The sequence below is a fragment of the Malus domestica genome, chromosome 06, assembly GCF_042453785.1.
Source record: "Malus domestica chromosome 06, GDT2T_hap1".
Lineage (NCBI taxonomy): Eukaryota > Viridiplantae > Streptophyta > Magnoliopsida > Rosales > Rosaceae > Malus > Malus domestica.
The window spans coordinates 2,168,771-2,187,612 of NC_091666.1; the positions used below are offsets into that span (position 1 = coordinate 2,168,771).

General features: G+C 36.8%; 1 long non-coding RNA gene, 1 other non-coding gene and 1 pseudogene across 2 annotated transcripts; all 3 read right to left on the reverse strand.

The window, feature by feature from the left end:
• Positions 1-527: 527 nt before the first annotated feature.
• Positions 528-9,404, reverse strand: LOC103436819 (alcohol acyl transferase 2-like; annotated as a pseudogene).
• A 1,756-nt stretch (positions 9,405-11,160) lies between these two features.
• On the reverse strand, positions 11,161-13,487 carry LOC139197244 (uncharacterized). Its single transcript, XR_011582477.1, has 3 exons — positions 13,218-13,487; positions 12,290-12,349; positions 11,161-11,521 (listed from the first exon to the last, which is right to left on the reverse strand). It is a non-coding gene; the product is annotated as an uncharacterized lncRNA (long non-coding RNA).
• A 2,573-nt stretch (positions 13,488-16,060) lies between these two features.
• LOC114825696 (small nucleolar RNA R71) lies at positions 16,061-16,169 on the reverse strand. The gene has a single exon (XR_003774527.1). It is a non-coding gene; the product is annotated as a small nucleolar RNA R71 (small nucleolar RNA).
• Positions 16,170-18,842: the final 2,673 nt, after the last annotated feature.

Consider the following 18,842-nt stretch of genomic DNA (forward strand, 5'->3'; position numbering starts at 1 on the left):
TTTGGAGGCCCCCACACGGGCAAAGAAAAAATATGTTTTTCTTTTTTTTTTGTTTGTTTGCTCAGGTTTGTATGGAAATCTTGCATTGGCATCAGCGTCGGCATTGGTATTGTCATTGGCATTGGTATTTACATCGGCATCGGTATTGGCATCAGCATCGGTATTGGCATCAGCATCGGCATTGGCATTAGCATTGGCATTGGAATTTGGAGGCTTGCATCCACATCTGCTTATTGGTAAACTCATGTCGTGTACCGCCACGAGTTTGACGAGGGTGTTGGAAAATATTAGTATTTAGGTTTATTTTAGTATTTGGATTTTGCTTGTTAGTTTAAGATTTGGGCCTAGCTCATCCGAGTTAGGTTTTCTTAGATTTGGTTCTCTGTAAATAGAGCTTGTAATTTAGTTTGAGAAACAAGTTAGTCACAATGTAGTCTCTTAGGGTTTTGTAGCTGTTTCGGCATTCTCGTTTGTTTAATAATATTCTTATTATTTTTGTTAGTCTTGTTCGTTGCGCACTCTAATATTCAACTTATCCTCCTTAGGTTAATCGTCTCTAGTTCCTGCCGAAATCTCTTCATGGCCGAGAATGGCAAGCACATTGGTACCAATATTCCATCCTCGGTGTTGTTTTTGTGTTGAACGATAAAAGCTAATCAAATCCAAGGCCTTCGAGGGTCCAGCAAATACCGGTTGTCCCCATCCAAAATTGACATCTCCAAAACCTGCACGCGTTTTATCAGAAACTATTAAATAACTTCCTGTCGATGAATATTGAGGTCGCCCTCTTAGTACCAAAAGATCTGCCACTGATCTCAAGTATGCTTCATTCATGGTAGCTTTTGCCTTCTTCACCAACTCCAAAGCATATCCTAGTGGATTTTTGCATAGAGGTTCTGCCTTTGAAACAGCAGCTGGAAATGCAAATGCATTGCCATAGTATCCCAAGGGAAGACGTGCTTGTTGGAAATTATATATTATAGTATAAAATATTGTAATATATAATTTTAATAATTGAATGAAAAATAGTGTTAACCATATTTCTTAGAAAGGTTATATTATTTAGGTGCATTCCCTTGTTAAATGATGTATACTTATAGATGAAAAGTAACATCACTTTAACAAGAAGTACTTGGGTTCTTTATAAACTCATGAAACCATCATCATTAATATAGAAATTAGAGTTAATTTTTACTATTGAGAAATAGGGTTTCCCCACTTTATTTCTCTCATGCTTCGTGTGTCAAATTCCGAGTCGTGTCTTGAGGGTACGGAATATATGAAGTTCGCCAAAGTCCGAAGATTGAAGTGCTTTGACTTCGGATTATAGATTGTTGAATCTTGGGAGACAGACACCTACCGAACTACAAGCACAAGAGTAGGGGCGAAATTCTGTCTTTAGGACATTGCATTTATGCAAGCATCAATCTCCAAGTTTGTTAGTATTTCTAACTTTCTCCCTAGTTGTTTATATTAATCTCAAATATAATTGATGTTGTGATTTTCTTTATGATTATTATCATTGGAATTATATTGTTATTTTTCATATTTTCTAATATTGCTCCAACAATCTAAAGACAGAATGTATTATGCAATATTAGAAGTATGTATGAATGTGAGTGTTAGAAGATTTTAAGATCAACAACATTGAACGTAACCCTAACCCTAAGTCGGAGAAACTATGGTTTTCTACGGAAAAAGGTATGTCTCGGTGGGGCTGCAGTTTATTGGCTTATTCATGTATAGTCGGTATACATAATAGTATTGTTAAACATGATACATATCTAAATATATTCATCTGTATACGTAAGAGCAGTGTTTGCATGTTGCTTCAATAAAATAGTCTGCATGTTGCTTTAATAAAATAGTTTTACTTTGTGCATACACTTATTTTCTGGGAAAGAAAAGGACATGAAGTGATATAGACGGCAATATAGAAGGAGTTGTTTCTCCTTCATAATTATATTTCATTATTAATTTGCACGAGATAGCATATCATTGGTACATGAGAAGTTTGAACATTATGCGTGCAAGGCATGGGCAGGTGTATAACTGTTTCTCGTTGCAAAAATCTGAAAGGTCATAACCTTTCGCCAGTGCATGTATGGTATTGACTCTTTTGATGTGTCAGACATATTGCAATTACATTAGATACTGTGTTTTGACACAAGGCATGTTGCATAAAAATTCGTGTTTAACAGGCATAACTAAAACTTGCAGTGATATCATGAGTATGGTCATATTCTTGATAGAATTTGACAAAAAGGCATGATCGCTTCAATCGTGGAGTCATTAATTCGGTTCGTCTCAAACTGTAACCTTCGGTTGCAGTGATGGTGCCATTTGAATGGCATCAATTGGCTTTGTTGTACTTGAAAAGTCACTATATGAAAGTTATCTTCTCTACTTACATTGGTTGAAAAGTTTATTAATTCTCATGAACGCATATAAGATGTGATTTTCTTTTGTTATAAAGAATTAGCGGTTTGTCTGAGAAAGTTAGCTAAATTTTCTGCAAACCTCCATGAAGAGTTGCGACCCTTCATGAAAATGTGATATGGCGCAAACAAGAAGAAACGGTTTCAATTTTGAAAAGTAACGATTATCGCCTGAGAACAAAACTAAGATAAAGCAAATCTTTTTATTGGGAAAGTAACATTCCTTGCCTGGAAAAACCAAGCCCTACACAATGATTGGTCTTCTGCATGCAAATACAGATGCTTGCATTTTGTGAAAGCAAATGGCAGAGTCATGGTAGGTTTGGTTGGAGGATGGAAACACTCGGTTTGTTTAGCATCTATTGGTGAAAGATGCCTTGATATGTATATTTGCTTGGTGAGTATATTAACGCTGCAAATATTGAAGATGCAAACTGCGGCATCATTGAAAATTATTGAAGCCAGGATTAGGCTTAAGTGCTTAAATCCATGGCTTAATTTTGGTCGATCGGTTTCTGCATATCATTAGGAATATGTTTTTTGCCCATGTAATGTGGTGAAAGGAAAATATAAAATAAAATAAAATGGAAAGATGAATCTACCATGCAAGATTCAAACTTCAAAGAAAAGGCATGTCATGTGATATGTGTCTGCATTTGGCAGTGAATATAACCTCTCCTATCAGTCACCACCAGCCTTGAAGTTGAAGCTCTTGAGAAAAACATATGTACATGGGTTGGTGGGTGCTTATCTGTGAATTGGGTATTTTCATACACTGAAGATATTGCTGTCACAAAATCCTATATTTGGTTTTGCGCAGAGATGAACTCATTTTGGACAGAGCCCTGAGAAAGAAGTGAGATGAGTAAATGAACAGGTTTTGACTTCTGGGTTTCTTCGATATTTGAGTTTATCAATTAATTGGGCATGAGGGCATAAAGGATCTCCTTTTATTATCACCAAGAAAATGTCTTTTCTCTTACACCAATGAGTTAAAGTGTGGGGTCTTTCGTAAAAGGAATGACTAAACACATAAATAATGCTTATTCAGTAAGCATACATAATTGAATTAGACAAGATGATGCTTATTAAGTTAGCATATAAATCGAATGTACATAGCCATTGGGTTGTGTTATTCATAGTTAAGAGCATTCATATGTACTAGGTGAATTCAATAATGCTAACTAATTGAATCATTGACAATGTGAAGGCAAAGTACATAGGTGGAAATACATGCATTTCAATAAAGAAATCCTCCTATGAAAGTACTTTACAATCCGGATAGGAAGCACGTTGGCTTCAAAATGTTGTAGGGGATAATCTTATGCATGTATTGAGATGGTTTGCGAATAAGGCAAAGAACAAATTAGAAGGAGTAATTTGCATGTAAGAGAGATAATATTCTCATATTCTTTTGAGTTTTAAGGTGTGAAGAGGTTAGAGACCTTCTTTCAATTACCTTAAATGTGGGGGAAGTCTGTTTTCTAGCAAATTACTTATTAGTAAGTCCAACATATGTTTTGATGACTTAAAACTGAAAAACAACTACTCTTGATGAAATTTATTTCATGCATGATGGAATATTTTGGCCAACATTAGAAATAGTCAACCTAAATGGTACCAATTGTTAAAGGTTAGACTAGAGAGTAAGGTGATCATTGAGGGGAATGAGGCTAAAGCCAACATAACTAATGAATCAGCCGAGCGGAAACTTAACTTAGTTGATTGGAGATCCCATGGTCTAAGTTCAATAGGCAAACTGGTTGGGCATGATTCAAAGAAGTTAACACACTACATACCTCATTCCTATGATGGAAGAAGTGTGTTGTCTACAGAAGTTTTAGGGTGTATATTTATACTTAATGACAGTGATATCTTATAAATAAGAGTAATAGAGCAGACTATTCTTAATCAGTGATCACCTATGTGAGAGTAGAAGTGGGTCGCTTCTATGAGTATGAGATGGCTAACTTCTCTAAAGCTCTCATGAATCTGAGATTTGTTCAGGACCAAAATGAACACAAGCGTATGAACCGGAATATATTAGGATTAGTGATGTGTGTTGCTTATTGTCTCGGTTTACTACTGCGATGAACATTCAAGATTTTATATTCACCGCGTCACCAAGTAAATCCGATAAGTATTCACTAGGGTAGGTTCAAGTCCAAAAGACACCTCTCCCGATGCATCTCTTGTCCGCCTGTACTCTCAAATTATTCCTGATTTTTCATTCATGTGGGGGATTGTTGGAAATTATATATTATAGTATAAAATATTGTAATATATAATTTTAATAATTGAATGAAAAATAGTGTTAACCATATTTCTTAGAAAGGTTATGTTATTTAGGTGCATTCCCTTGTTAAATGATGTATACTTATAGATGAAAAGTAACATCACTTTAACAAGGAGTACTTGGGTTCTTTATAAACTCATGAAACTATCATCATTAATATAGAAATTAGAGTTAATTTTTACTCTTGAGAAATAGGGTTTCCCCACTTTATTTCTCTCATGCTTCATGTGTCAAATTCCAAGTCGTGTCTTGAGAGTACGGAATATATGAAGTTCGCCAGAGTCCGAAGATTGAAGTGCTTTGACTTCAGATTATAGATTGTTGAATCCTGGGAGACAAACGCCTACCAAACTACAAGTGCAAGAGTAGGGGCGAAATTCTGTCTTTAGGACATTGCATTTATGCAAGCCTCAATCTCCAAGTTTGTAAGTATTTCTAACTTTCTCCCTAGTTGTTTATATTAATCTCATATATAATAGATGTTGTGATTTTCTTTATGATTATTATCATTGGAATTATATTGTTATTTTTCATATTTTCTAATATTGCTCCAACAGTGCTTTCCCAGTGCATTAACAATGCATGAAATGCGAACAGCCTGTTTTGGATTAATTTTAGGTGCTAGAGTGCGACATTTCTACAAACAAGCTGTGATCAAGTCAAATGTGGAGCAAGTGGAAATTAGGTGGGGTGGAATCTGCTTTCGAAGGACTCTCATCTCCTTGGCACCAAAGTAGAAAGATCGTTGAACCATGTTTGACTGGTTACTGGATGCGTATGAGCCATCAGAATGATCAATCACATCTTCATATTCTTGATGAGCACATGTAATTCTTGGTGGATCTCAAGTGAACAAGAGCTCTCTCTCCCACACTGGTAGAATAGACGGTGCATGTTCGCCTCTTGCCATCTCCGCAATGGCGTTCAGGAACAGATGCAGTCCAGGTGCATCACACATTGTGTGGTTTAGGCGCAATGCAAGTATGAAACCTCCACATGTAAGATGGGTCACCTGCATATTGCAAAAATTAGTTACTAGGCTTTTTTCTTAATCATCATATTCGTGGTAGTTCACAATTCTTTAGAAGGAAAAAAGAAAAAAAAAATCTAAATTAGGTGATCTAATTAGGAAACAAAAATTTCATAAAAATTAGGAATAAAATTCAAGAAAGATGGAGTCTCTTTGGAAGAGTCTCGTGCCTGTGGTAATTTATTACTTGAAAGAGTCTTTAAATATAGAGGAATTTAGACAAAACACTTAAAGAAGAAAAAAAAATTTAGACAGAAGACGAAGAGAACGACATGACGACAGACAAAAACCCTAGAAGAAGAACGGCAAAGGAAAGCCCAGACGCTAAAGGTGACATGAGACTGGTAAAAAGAACCTAGGACCTAATCAGGCAGATACCATGTAGAAATATAATTTCCTCGATTCGTTGTGTATACAAATTTTGCAATATATAGGGTTAAACATAAGGACTGTTGAAAAAAATTAGTTTAAAAAAATAATGAAAATCGTCTCATTATATTTTCTTTCCAAAACCACCTAATGAATTTTCTTTAATCATAAGAACAAAGAAGCATGGTAGTATCATAGATAAGTTCAAGTTTGGATGTGGTGGTAGCATGATAAATTTTTGGTTATGAAAAGGATTGCCAATTTTATGAAAAAAGTTAAAAACCACCGAACTTCGACTTATTTACAATATTGTTAGCGCTTTCTTGTTTATGCCTTTATTTGTTATTAAAAATTTCATATGTTGCCCATTGAACTAATTTCTTACAAAAAAATCTCCAACATGTGTATGCGATCTTAACGCAAAAAACACTACTCTTACCCTTAACCTACTTAAATTTTTTTTGTAAAGAATTAATATGGCAATGACCAAATATGAATACAAAATACTAATTAACATGTAATTAATAATTAATTGATTCACTTGATCCATTACCAAAGGATAATCAATAATTCCATCAGAGTTTGGAAAATTAAATAAGAACTCCTCTAATAGTGGACAAGGAGGTAGAATTTTGTCTCCTAGTTGCTCAAGTGTGACATCAGCAAAAACCTTGATGAACAAGATACCTTAACCATTGCAATCGACCCTAAGCTTTATGTTAGGCCCTTCCCTAAGCCTCCCAGCTAAAGGGTAGTAATACAGTAGTGCCCTACTTAAGGCTTCCCTAATCACCTTAACGGGATCATGATTTTCTTTCAGTGAAGGGTTATTCTTGTAACACATTATGACTAGAACCTAAAACCTCAATCTTATATTGCGTTATGCAGATGCTCTAGGGTTCCCCCAATCTTTCGTCCAAGTTTCCACTCCAGTTGTGATTCTTTTCTTTTCCATTAAAAAAATGTGGTTAGAAAGAAACGTGTAAATCACACCTCAGATTCATGTATATACATTAATACTGAATTTCATTTCAACATCAGAAAACTGTATACAAACAGAGATATGAGGACAGGTATTCGGTAAAAACCTTCGATAGAAATCAAAGGAAAAAATGCCAACATTGTATCTGCCTCACATTACAGCTATCACTGTTCTAAGACATCAGACGTTTGCTATAAAAACGAAACAATACTTGATTACTCAAAGATGAGTAAGAATTCGTACTCAAAATTTCTCTAAATTATTCATTGTCAATTTATAGAACTTCATGTTTATAATTAAAACCGTTCATATTATAAATCACCCTATAAGGATCACATCTGCAAAAACTCAATTACAACTAAAGTCGTTTAGTCTTTAAATTGCTTAAAAACAAATGAACGGTATCATAAAAGTATTACGAACTGTCTATGTATTTTCTACAATAGATTGACTAAACGGCCTCACTTTTAATTTATTTTTTGCACATATGATCTTTACAGTGTGATTCATAGTATGAACAATTCTGATTATAAGCACAAAGCTCTGTGATTAAAATACTAAGAATTTTGAGTAAGAGTTTATACTAATCTTTGAGTAGCCAAGTATTGTTCATAAAAACGTTGTTATATCATGTTATCACAGGAGAATAATGTGAAACATTATTATTCATTTTGACACGTCTTCAAATGATTACGTTCTTCTTCATTATACTATAGAGACTGATGTGATATGTTGATTACTCATTTCTCTAATGATAAATGGTCGTTATGATGAAGAAAACCCAGGCTCCATTATAAAATTAACCGATAACATAGGGAGCACTTAATCACTTATAAGTACATACAAAATCCTTTTTTATCTGAATTACAAAACCCTTTTTTATCTGATGTATAATTCATACTTTCAATACGCATCTTCAATACGTATGACGAATTTCAAGCTTAGCCCAAGTGGCATGGAGCACATGCAAGTGTTGGACTTCACACATGGAATAATCTGCTCTGATACTATGACAAAAGTTGAAGTTCCACTATAAAACTAATTGGCAATATGAGAAGTAACTCAATTATTTATAAATACATGCAAGGTCATTCCTTTACGCGATATACTCTCAACATTTCACTAAAGCAAATATGTACAACCACAAAATGGACCAAATAATTCACTTGACAAAGTAGGACTCACTCAAGACAATATTATGTTTCTTAAAAATAGGACTCGAGTACTCAAGACAATATTATGTTTGTTAAAATGGAAATGGAGCTTCTGATTACACCCAACTTTTATCTCTTCTAACCCAACAAACTCTTTTTATTCTATAAGATTTTAAAAACTTAACATCTACTCTCCACACGATATATCTGTTAAAATGGAAATCAAGCTTCTGATTACCCCTTTCTAGTCCTTCTCTATCGTACACGATATATCTGCTCATCCAACAACAACCCTTCCTAATCCTTCTTTATCATTTTTTTTAGGTTGTTTTATAGACATCCCGCAATGTTATGAATCCACCTCACATCCAAAAATTTCCTCAAAAATTCCAGCTTTGTCCCTCATAGTTCTGAAGCCACCCCACCCCAAAAACAAAAAGAAACACCAAACATCTCCGTTTGACGAGCACCCATCCCAAAACCCCATCAACGTAGTATCTCCGATCTCTCTCCTCCTCTCCTTAACACCCTGTGAGTCCCAACACCCAAACTCACCAAGCTCGTTTCCAAAGAAAATACAAAAGAATGTAATAGTCCTTCATTTCAATTAAGCAAGAAAATCCCCAAATTCTAGGGGTGTATACTCGCAGAGAATTGTAGAAACACGCACTTATAAAATGAAAATTAGAAGTGCAGAACTACATATTAAATCAACAAGCACTAATTGTCTTGGCAATTGATACCATATATCATGACAGAGAATTCATATGAACGAGAATATGAACTTTAGAAAAGGTGGTGCCATGGTGAGTGGATGTGTGTGAGGTTGTTGCCTGCCGGCAAATAATAGGATGGTTGGATTTTCTTTTTCTCACCTTAATTCAAATAGGGATAAAAGAGAAAGTTCACTTGACAAATTTGAAGTGTGAGATGTCTTCGTAAGATTGTGGGGTGTTAATTGAAGGCCCAAACACAGAAAATACAAAGCAACATATGAGCTTCCAAAACAACAGCAAAAGAGAAGCCCAACCAGATAGTTGAGCCCAATATGGAAAAACACACAAGAAAACCCTAAACTCCTGGATCCTCAGCCGCTACCAAAGTGCTTGCTGCTGACCACGATCCAGTCCCCTGCAAATCGCCGGAGATAAGAACCGGCCAAGCCCCTGAAACAGAAAAAGAAACAAATTTCATCGTCCTTGAGCAACCTCCACACACCTTCAAATCGACTAGGAGAATGAAGGGAAAGAAAAGGAACAAATTTCATTGCTCTCGAACAACCTCCCCACAATTCTTCTCTATCTTACACGATATATCTTCTCATCCCACAACCTTCCCTTCAACATGGGGCTGCCTAACCCACTTTCCTCCATCAATATTCAGTTCTTCATCAACCTATGCGCACTCTTTTGAGAATTCAACTTAATTATAAGGAATATGAAGCCAGCAGCTCTTTGCAACTACTTGTGAATTATGTCTTGATTTGCGTTCATTTAAGTTGGTGGTTAGCCTTCGAATTGTTCTCCCCCATCAATTTTTAGAAGAGATCAAACTAAACTAGACTCAGGTGTTCATATATTTATTGGAGCTAAATATCGACAATACATAAAACTCCATCACTATGAAGCCAAATTGTATCAAGACCTTGTAACAGCAGCTCAAATGTCAGGAGTCGACTTGGAGGAGAAGACATGGTATTGGTAGCAAGCGGGTTCGGCACTAGTTAACCGAACCCCCAATTCCATGTTCACGTCTATCAGCTAATCCTCAACTCTTATGTTCGGCGCTTAGCTTCCGAACACTGAACTTTTTGTCAAATTTTGTGTTCGGCATGTTAAAACATATGATTCAATCTAGTTGTATTTTGTCCCAAGAGGATTCAAAGAAAAGATTAGGGCAGAACATTGCAGCTCAAACCTCACTTGTATACTTAGGGTTTTGGTCACAATGCCACCTTACATCTCATTTAAATTAGTTAGCTAACAAAAACCTTCAAGACCACATAGCTTACACCAAAGCAAATCCATCTCAGTGTTACACTTGCAGTTTTGGACTGAGTCAACATATTGGCCGTTACAAATTTAGAAAAAATTAAGCCATTGTTATAAACTTTGTATTTCAGTGTGATTGTGTAAATCCTAAATTAGATTTGATTCTAGTTATTCTACCCTATTAGGACTTGTATTCCTTTTAGGAGAAGGATTCTTCCCTCTCTTATTAATATAAGGCTAAATAGCCAAAATGGTCCCTGAGATTTGCATAATCAATCGAAATGGTCTCTGAGGTTGAAAATCAATAGAAATGGTCCCTAAGATTGTCCATCATCCATGATTTTGGTCCTTCCATTAAAAACTCTTTGGGCAATTTTCAAAACTTCATAACTCAATCATTTCTAAACCAAATTTGACACATAATATATCAAAATGAAGATAGGAAAGTGTAGAACAATATTATACTTATTTGGAAGCCCAATGGTTGCCGGAGATGGCCGAAAAATAGCCTGAAAGGTTACTGGTCCGCGGAAAAACTGGAAAACTCGCCGGAAACTAGGTAAACTTTAAACATTTATAACTTCTTCAATACTCAATGCCATGAGTGATTCAAAAACGAAAATCATATTTCTTGACGAGACAAAGATAATGGTACCTTTCTCAGCAGTTAACTCGCTGTGGTTTAGCCAAAAAAAGACGATGTTATGAAGATTTTCGTACATGACGTCAGTCGGCCAAGTCAACGGGGAAATTGCAAAGTTTGTTGGGTTTTTCAAGTCACAATTCAACTAAAGCCCAAAGCCCAAAATAGAACACATCGGAGATTACTTTAATCTTATTTCAAATGGGTCTGGAGTAATTTACTTGGGAAGCTTGCTCGCCACATCATTAGTTGTCCAATACAAATGAGGAAAAGATTGGAAAAGACCTAATCATGCTAGGATTTTGACTAATATGACACGCCCCGACCCTGATATTCCCCGAATACCAGGATAGACACGTGCTGGCCGACACCCGAGGGTGACGAAAGCCATTAATTGATACAAAAGCTAAGAATAAGAAATAAAGACGGGTTATGAATTTAAAATACCATGAATTACTAATTTAGGAACGTGTTCAGAGCATACAACTAAACCTAATCACTAAAAAGAATTGAGATAGAATTGAATGAATAAAGAAGTGAGTCCTGCATTCGAGAAGATCCGAAGATGCTGCTGCGGAAGTGTCTTGACGTCGGGATTATGTGCCTTGATTCTAAGTCCTGAATGGGGGCGCAAAACAAAGGTGAGTGGACCAAGTTTATATATACAATAATAATAAAACAGGTATCAACATACTAACCCCCAAAGTTTATATATAATGAAAACTACTAGCATAATAAGTGATGGATTTAATAAAAATCCTAGCATGCCAAAATATCTCAAAAGTCACGTCGCGGAAACGCATCGCGGAAATCAAAACGGTAAACGCATCATAAATCGTCTCGTAAACGCGGTGTGCTGCTAGAAAGATCACTGAATAAATATAACTCCCGGCCCAATGCCTGCACCTCAGTCTTTGTGCCCGTAGCCAGAGATAACTCCCTCCCGGCCCAATGCCTGTCTCCGTGTCCCTCAGCCTTTCGCTAGGGATTATTTCTTCCGGCCTACATGCCAACACCAGATCCTCGCCCCAGGCGGCATAGTGTCCACTAGGTATGCACAAATAATTACGTCTCTCTTAAATAACCACTTAATAGCATAGGTTACCGATCATCATCTGCACTATAAAGAGGGGTTCAAAAACATGTTCTAGCATCATATCGTCATCTATAAGATAGTCTACCAGTTCATGGTTTTTATAGAAAATATGATATATATTAAAATATAGCTCAATATAAGCTAACAATTATTTCCTCACCAAAACATGAGACGAAATCAATAAATTCAGTAAACAGGATTGATATAAATCAATTCACAAAATTCGTAGGCATGCTAATCATTTATGCAATTACTATAAAATCATGTAATTTTAGAAGGGGTCCACTCACAGTACTTAGTTGCCAAAAGCTGCGCCACTAGCGAAGATGGAAACGTCACAATAATTGTCCCTAAGCACATAAAGAGTCCAATAAATAAAACTATATAATAGCAATTGAATTTGGGAAAACAGACATTGGAAACGGATTCAGAACGTCGAATTACCCTAAGAAGAGTCCCGGACGAAAACCCGAAAAGTCAACCCTAAAGTCAACGTTGACCGGGGGTCAACTGTCAAACTAGGTCAAACGAGTTTTAGGCTTGAATCCGGATTAGGGTTAGGTTAAATAGGATTAGGATCTATTGGGTTTTGGGTTTAGAGTCCTAAGATTTTTGGGTTTAAAAGGGTATTAGGGTGAAAAGGCTTTAGGGTGAAGAAGAGGGGTTTGGGCTTAACCCAAACCCACACTCACACACACACACACGGGCTGCACAAAGGCAGGCCCTCACAATACATACACACACAAAGGCCCTAAGGCCTCACAAAGAGCAGGGCTTTAAGCCCTTCGACAGAAATCGGCCCAAGGCCATTTTAAAACTATAACTAAAAGATAAAAGGGTGCGGGCTGGGTTACTGGGCTAGCCCAATTGACTAAGGCCCGAGGGGTTCTAATGGCCTGAAAGGCCTGATTGCCGAGGAAGAAGAAGGCCGGAGATTCGGCAGGAAAATGCACAATCTTTAAACGGCCATAACTTTATCACTACTCAACGAAATTAAGCGAGACAAAAACGAAAGTTGTAGCCCTTGAAGAGACGAAGAGAATGGTATCTCACAAAACGTCTAACTCGACGTGGTTTGGCCGGAAAATTCCTCGAAAGTCTCAGAGGTCGCCGGAAACTGGGTAAGATTCAAATGCGTATAACTTCTTCAATACTCAACGAAATTGAGTGAAACGAAAAGTAAATTTATAGTACTCGACGAGACGAAGAGATTGATACCTTACACGCCGGCCAACTAGCCGTGGTTTGGCCGGAAATGGCCTCGAAAGTCTCCGGAGTCGTCGGGGGAGACTTGGGTGTTCTCAGGGTGTCCCGAAGCTTCGTCAAGACGAGGGAGAGAGAGAAGAAGGTTCCAGAGGTGATGGTGGTATCGTAGCTAGGTGGTTATGGTGGTGGGTGCTCACGGTGATAGAGAGGGAGAGAGATGAGTGAGTGCAGAGATAAAACGAAGAAGAAGGAGGAGGTTACGGGGAGAGCAGAGAAGAGAGAGAGACCGAGGGAAAAACAAAAAAAATTATAAGGTGGGCCCTACGGGCTCACCAATTAACACTAAGGTATTAAATATCGGTAATATCAGAAATATCGGTAGTCCGAAAACACGGAAATATCGATGGAAATATCGGGATAATATCGATAAAAATTACATGGAAACCACGGAAATTGTAAGAAAAAACTTGGAAATTTTTATTGAAACTTTGCAGGATGTTTATTTAGTCAATTATCTATTAGTTTATCACAAAAAATTGGAAGGAAATGCATTGCATGATGAATTTAACTTATTTAAGTTGATTATATAGTGAGCTGGCAAACATTGTGAGTGTAGAAAATATATAGTAATTAATGAAAGAAGTTTAAACACACCATAATCATTTATATATAATGAATTAGTACAATATTTTACATTTTATACATTGCATGGTAAGATACATTAGTGACTCAGTACCACATAGAGTTCCTATGAGGTTCAAAATTATATATTGACGTAAAATACTATGTCAAGAAAGTTGCCTTACAAGTTAGATGGCTTTATCTTTATGTCTCCTTCTACCAATTTTTCATAAAGCAATCCATCAGTTGGTATATTTCTAGTTTAGAAGGGTCACATCTTCGAATAAGGCCTTAATGTAAAACCCCTCCCTTTGGTTTATAATTTTATTTTGTAGGTTTTTATTTTTATTTTTTATTTTTAAATTATTGTTTTTGGATCTTAATTAGTGAGCCAAGGGGCCCACCCCCTTATTTTTGTCCCCGAGGCTCTCATCTCTCATCTCTCTCAGTCCTCTCTTTCTCTCCACTTTCCCATGCTCTCCCTCTCTCTGCAACTCTCATTCCTTCTAGTTCTTCGGTTCTTCACCGAACTCACATACACACACACCAGCACTCCCTCATCCCCCTCGTTCTTCTTCTCCCTCTGCTAGTGCAGACAAGGATGGTAGCACCATGGAAACCGGTGCAAAAGTTTGGAGAAAACCAAAACCCAGTTTCCGGTGTGGACCGTGGGTTCCAAGGCGAAACTCCGTCGAGCTCCGACCACGGCATGCCTTGAAAATGGTATAGATCTCTTCCTCTTCCCTTGGGCTTCAGTTTGGTAGTTTATTTGACATGTGTTGGTCACGTTTTGAGGTTGACCAGAGCTTGTAAGCTCCGGCGTCCTCTTTCCGTCGAAACCAGGCCAAAATATCGCGATAGTTTCGGAAATATCGCGATATTATCGATATTATCGATAATATCGCGATATTTTGACGAAAACCCGTTGGATACCTATTAAAATATCGTTACCGTGAAAAACCGATAATATCGGCGATATTTCACTGATATTATTGGCATTTTGTTCCTTGATTAAGACCTTAAAACAATTTTTAAATAAAAGTGGGGCTGTGGTGTTTCAAATATATGAAAGAGAGATTGTAGGAAGTCTGGAGGACGTTCCCTTTGGGGGATTCTCTGCGACATTTTGAGGAGGGGAAGACTTTAATCATCTATTATTCTATATTTCAATATCGTTCATAAGTTTTTCATATTCTTTTCTAGACTTTTCATTATGTTTTTATACTCTATGAATAACTAAACCCTTTTCTAGGGCTAGGATGATGCCCTAGCATGAATGTTTATGGTTTTCAATGACTATTTGATGAATATTTAGATTCGGTTTAGTTTATCAAATTGGAGATTGAATTAGAATCATGTGGGAACAATACTTGGACATGTAAAACGCTATATTACAATTATCTTGTGCACTTGCAAGTTTACACTAAGTTTTTGGCGCCGTTGCCGAGGACTCTAATTGAGTCCCCCAACTTGATATCTTATTCCATATCTAATAAGTCGTTTATTGTAGTTTATTCAATTTATTTTGTTTTGTTCTCTATTTTTTAGTAAGAGTCATAACTATAAGATAAGTAAAATGTAATTTTCGTCACTGTTTTATTTCAGTTTCTATATCACTGTTTTGACACAGTTTTAGACTGACCTATTCGAGTTTTTACCAGGCACATTTGAGTTGCAAGAAATTTGCAAAATACCAAGCAGTCGTTAAACAAGGAGCAAAGTTTGATCGATTATACAAGGTAGACGTTCATTGCAACTTGAGTTGATTCCTATAGATCAAGAACTTGAGTACACTTTAAGACACTTGCGAAGATAGTAAGATGTTGAACGATCAATTATAGGTGACAAGAACAATGGTGGAAATGATCCACCCCTACAACCAAGGCTCATGCGTGACTACACAAAACCAATGGAGTACAATGCACTGTCGTGCATAGTATTGGCCCCCATTGCGCAGCAATTCGAGATTCGCCCACAAATAATTCAACTGTTGCCTATTTTTTATGGGAAGGAGGAGGAAAATCCTTACCATCATATCAAGGCGTTCTTCAAGCTATGCTCCACATTCACCTTTACCAATGTTAGTGAGGAACAAATTCGACTTCGTCTATTCCCATTGTCTTTGAGGGATAAAGCAAGTAGCTGGTTGGATTCCCTCCTTAAAGCCTCCATTAACACATGGATAGATTTATCCAAGAATTTTCTATCCAAATTCTTCCCTGCTTAGAGAACCAATGCTTTAATTAATGAAATTATGGGTTTCCGGCAGCAAGATGGTGAACAATTTCATGAGAATTGGGAGCGATATAAGGACTTGTTTCTTCAATGCCCTCATCATGGTTTTAATACTTGGCCGAAGGTTCATTATTTCTACAAAGGTCTAAACCCTTAATGTAGGAGCTTGGTTGATTCAACTGTTGGTGAAACTCTTATGGACAAAGCGCCAAAAGGCTCCATACGTGCTTTTGAGGCCATATGTGAAAATTCTGAGCATTGGGATTTTCCTACAATAGACTCGAGATCCATAATTACATCGTTAGAAAAAAAAAATGAGGTCTTTATGAAGTTGATACAATGACTGGTTTAGAAGCACAAATGGTAGCCCTTACGAAGCTTCTCATTCCACTAGTGAGCAAGATAAGTACACAACCTTGTACTTTATGCGCTAGCATCGCCCATGATACTGCAAGTTGTCCAGCAAATTTTATTTAAGAAGGGATGCAAAAGGTCAATGTATTTAGTAGAAGGCCTCGAAATAATCCGTACTCCAATACATATAACCCTGGGTGGAGAGAACATCTTAATTTATCGTGGAGGGACTCGCAAAATACCATGGGACCATCCAATTCATCAAGGTCATACCAACATCCCTATCATGCTCCAACTGATTAACAAGAAGATCCTACTGTGAAGAAGATGCTAACTCAATTGTTGAAACAAACAAAACACTACGATCAAAGTATATCAACACTTTAGAAAGGTCAAGTTGAGCTTGAAAAACAAATGAGGTAGATTGCTACGTCTGTGAGCAAACTTGAAAGAGAGCAGGGTTGTTTTCCAAGCCAAACAGAAATGAATCCAAGAAATAATGAGTAGGTGCAGGCCGTTACAACTTTGAGAAGTGGGAGGGAGATTGACAACAAGGTTAAGATACGTGGAAAAGTTGAAAAAAAAAGGGCCACAAATATGAAAGACCGGCAGCTAGATCATGGTATCTTGAAACAACCATCATCGAGCCGAAAAGAACTTTATTTGGTCCAACACTTAAGGATACGGTGTATGATCCTCCTTTATCATTCCCTTAGCATGCAAAGAAAACTAAAAAGGATCAGTATATGGGGCATATATTGGAACAATTCAAGAAAGTTCAAATCAACATCCTATTGCTTGAAGCCATCAAAGAAATTCCTTCCTATGCAAAATTTCTCAAAGATCTCCGCACAAATGAAAAAAAAATATGGAGAAAATGAGAAAAAGTAATGCTTCTAGAGGCTGCTAGTTCAGTTCTTTAACAAAAATTGCCACAAAAGCTTCAGGACCCAGGAAGCTTTACAATCCCATGCATTATTGGCAACAAAACATTTGAAAGGGCTTTGTTCGATTTAGAGGCAAATGTTAATCTTATGCCCTATTCTGCATATGAGGGTTTAAGCTTGGGGGAGCTGAAACCTATTTCAATATCTTTGCAATTTGTGGACCGTTCTGTGAAATACCCAAGAGCATTATTGAAGATGTACTTGTCAAAGTTGATCAATTTATCCTCCCAACTGATTTTATTATTTTGGACATTGAAGAACATGAGATCAAAGATGATGAACTTCCTCTCATCCTAGGCCAACCCTTCATGGCAATTGCAGGTACAAAGATTGATGTCAAATCCGATTTACTAACCATGACTGTGCAGGATATTACTATTGAGTTTCAGGTGTTCGAAGCTTTAAAAAAAATTCTTTGGGAGCTTATGATTGTTTTAGTATTGACGTTGTGGATCATCTCATCGTAAAGATTTTCATTGAGACAAGCATTGATAACCCTCTGGAAGTATGCATCACACAACATGGCATGGAGTTTGAAAATGAAGAAAACATAGTAGTTGTGGCAACACTCAATGTCGCAGCCATTTACCCATTTAGATGGCAACCAAAGTTTGAAACTTTGCCTCCACAAACCAAAATTGTTCCATCCATTATTGAGCCTCCAAAGCTAAAATTGAAGCTTCTTGTTGATACGTTAAAGTATGCATTCTTAGGAGATTCTGAAACTCTCCCCGTCATTATTGCCTCTGGTCTAAGTGCATGTGAAGAAGAAAAACTACTACGGGTACTAAGAGAACACAAGACAGCCTTGGGATAGACAATTGCAGACATTAAGGGGATCAGCCCTTTTATGTGCATGCATAGAATACTACTTAAAGAGGAATCAAAGCCATCTATAGAAGCTCAAATATGTCTCAATCCTCGTATGAAGGAAGTGGTACGTGCTGTAATTTTGAAATTGTTGGATGTTGGGGTCATATATTTGATCTCTGATAATAAATAGCTAAGTGCAATACATGTAATACCAAAAGGATCATGTATTATTGTAGTAAAGAATGAAGAAAATAAGATGATTCCTCAGAGAATGGTCACAGGTTTAAGGGTATGTACTGATTACAGAAAGCTCAAAGATGCCATAAGAAAATATCAGTTCCCTTATCCCTTGATTGATCAGATGCTTGAAAGACTTGTAGAAAATCAATATTACTGTTTTCTTGTTGGTTATTCTGGTTACAACAAGATTGCAATACCTCCAGAAGATCAAGAGAAGACAACTTTCACATGCCCCTTTGGAACTTTTGCGTATAAACGAATGTCATTTGGATTATGCAATGCACCAGCAGCTTTTCAAAGATGCATGGTGAACATTTTTTCTAACATGGTGGAACGAATTATTGAGTTATTTATGGATGATTTTCGGTCTTTGGTTCTTCTTTTGATGAAGGTCTCCATAATCTTACATTAGTGTTGAAACTTTGTC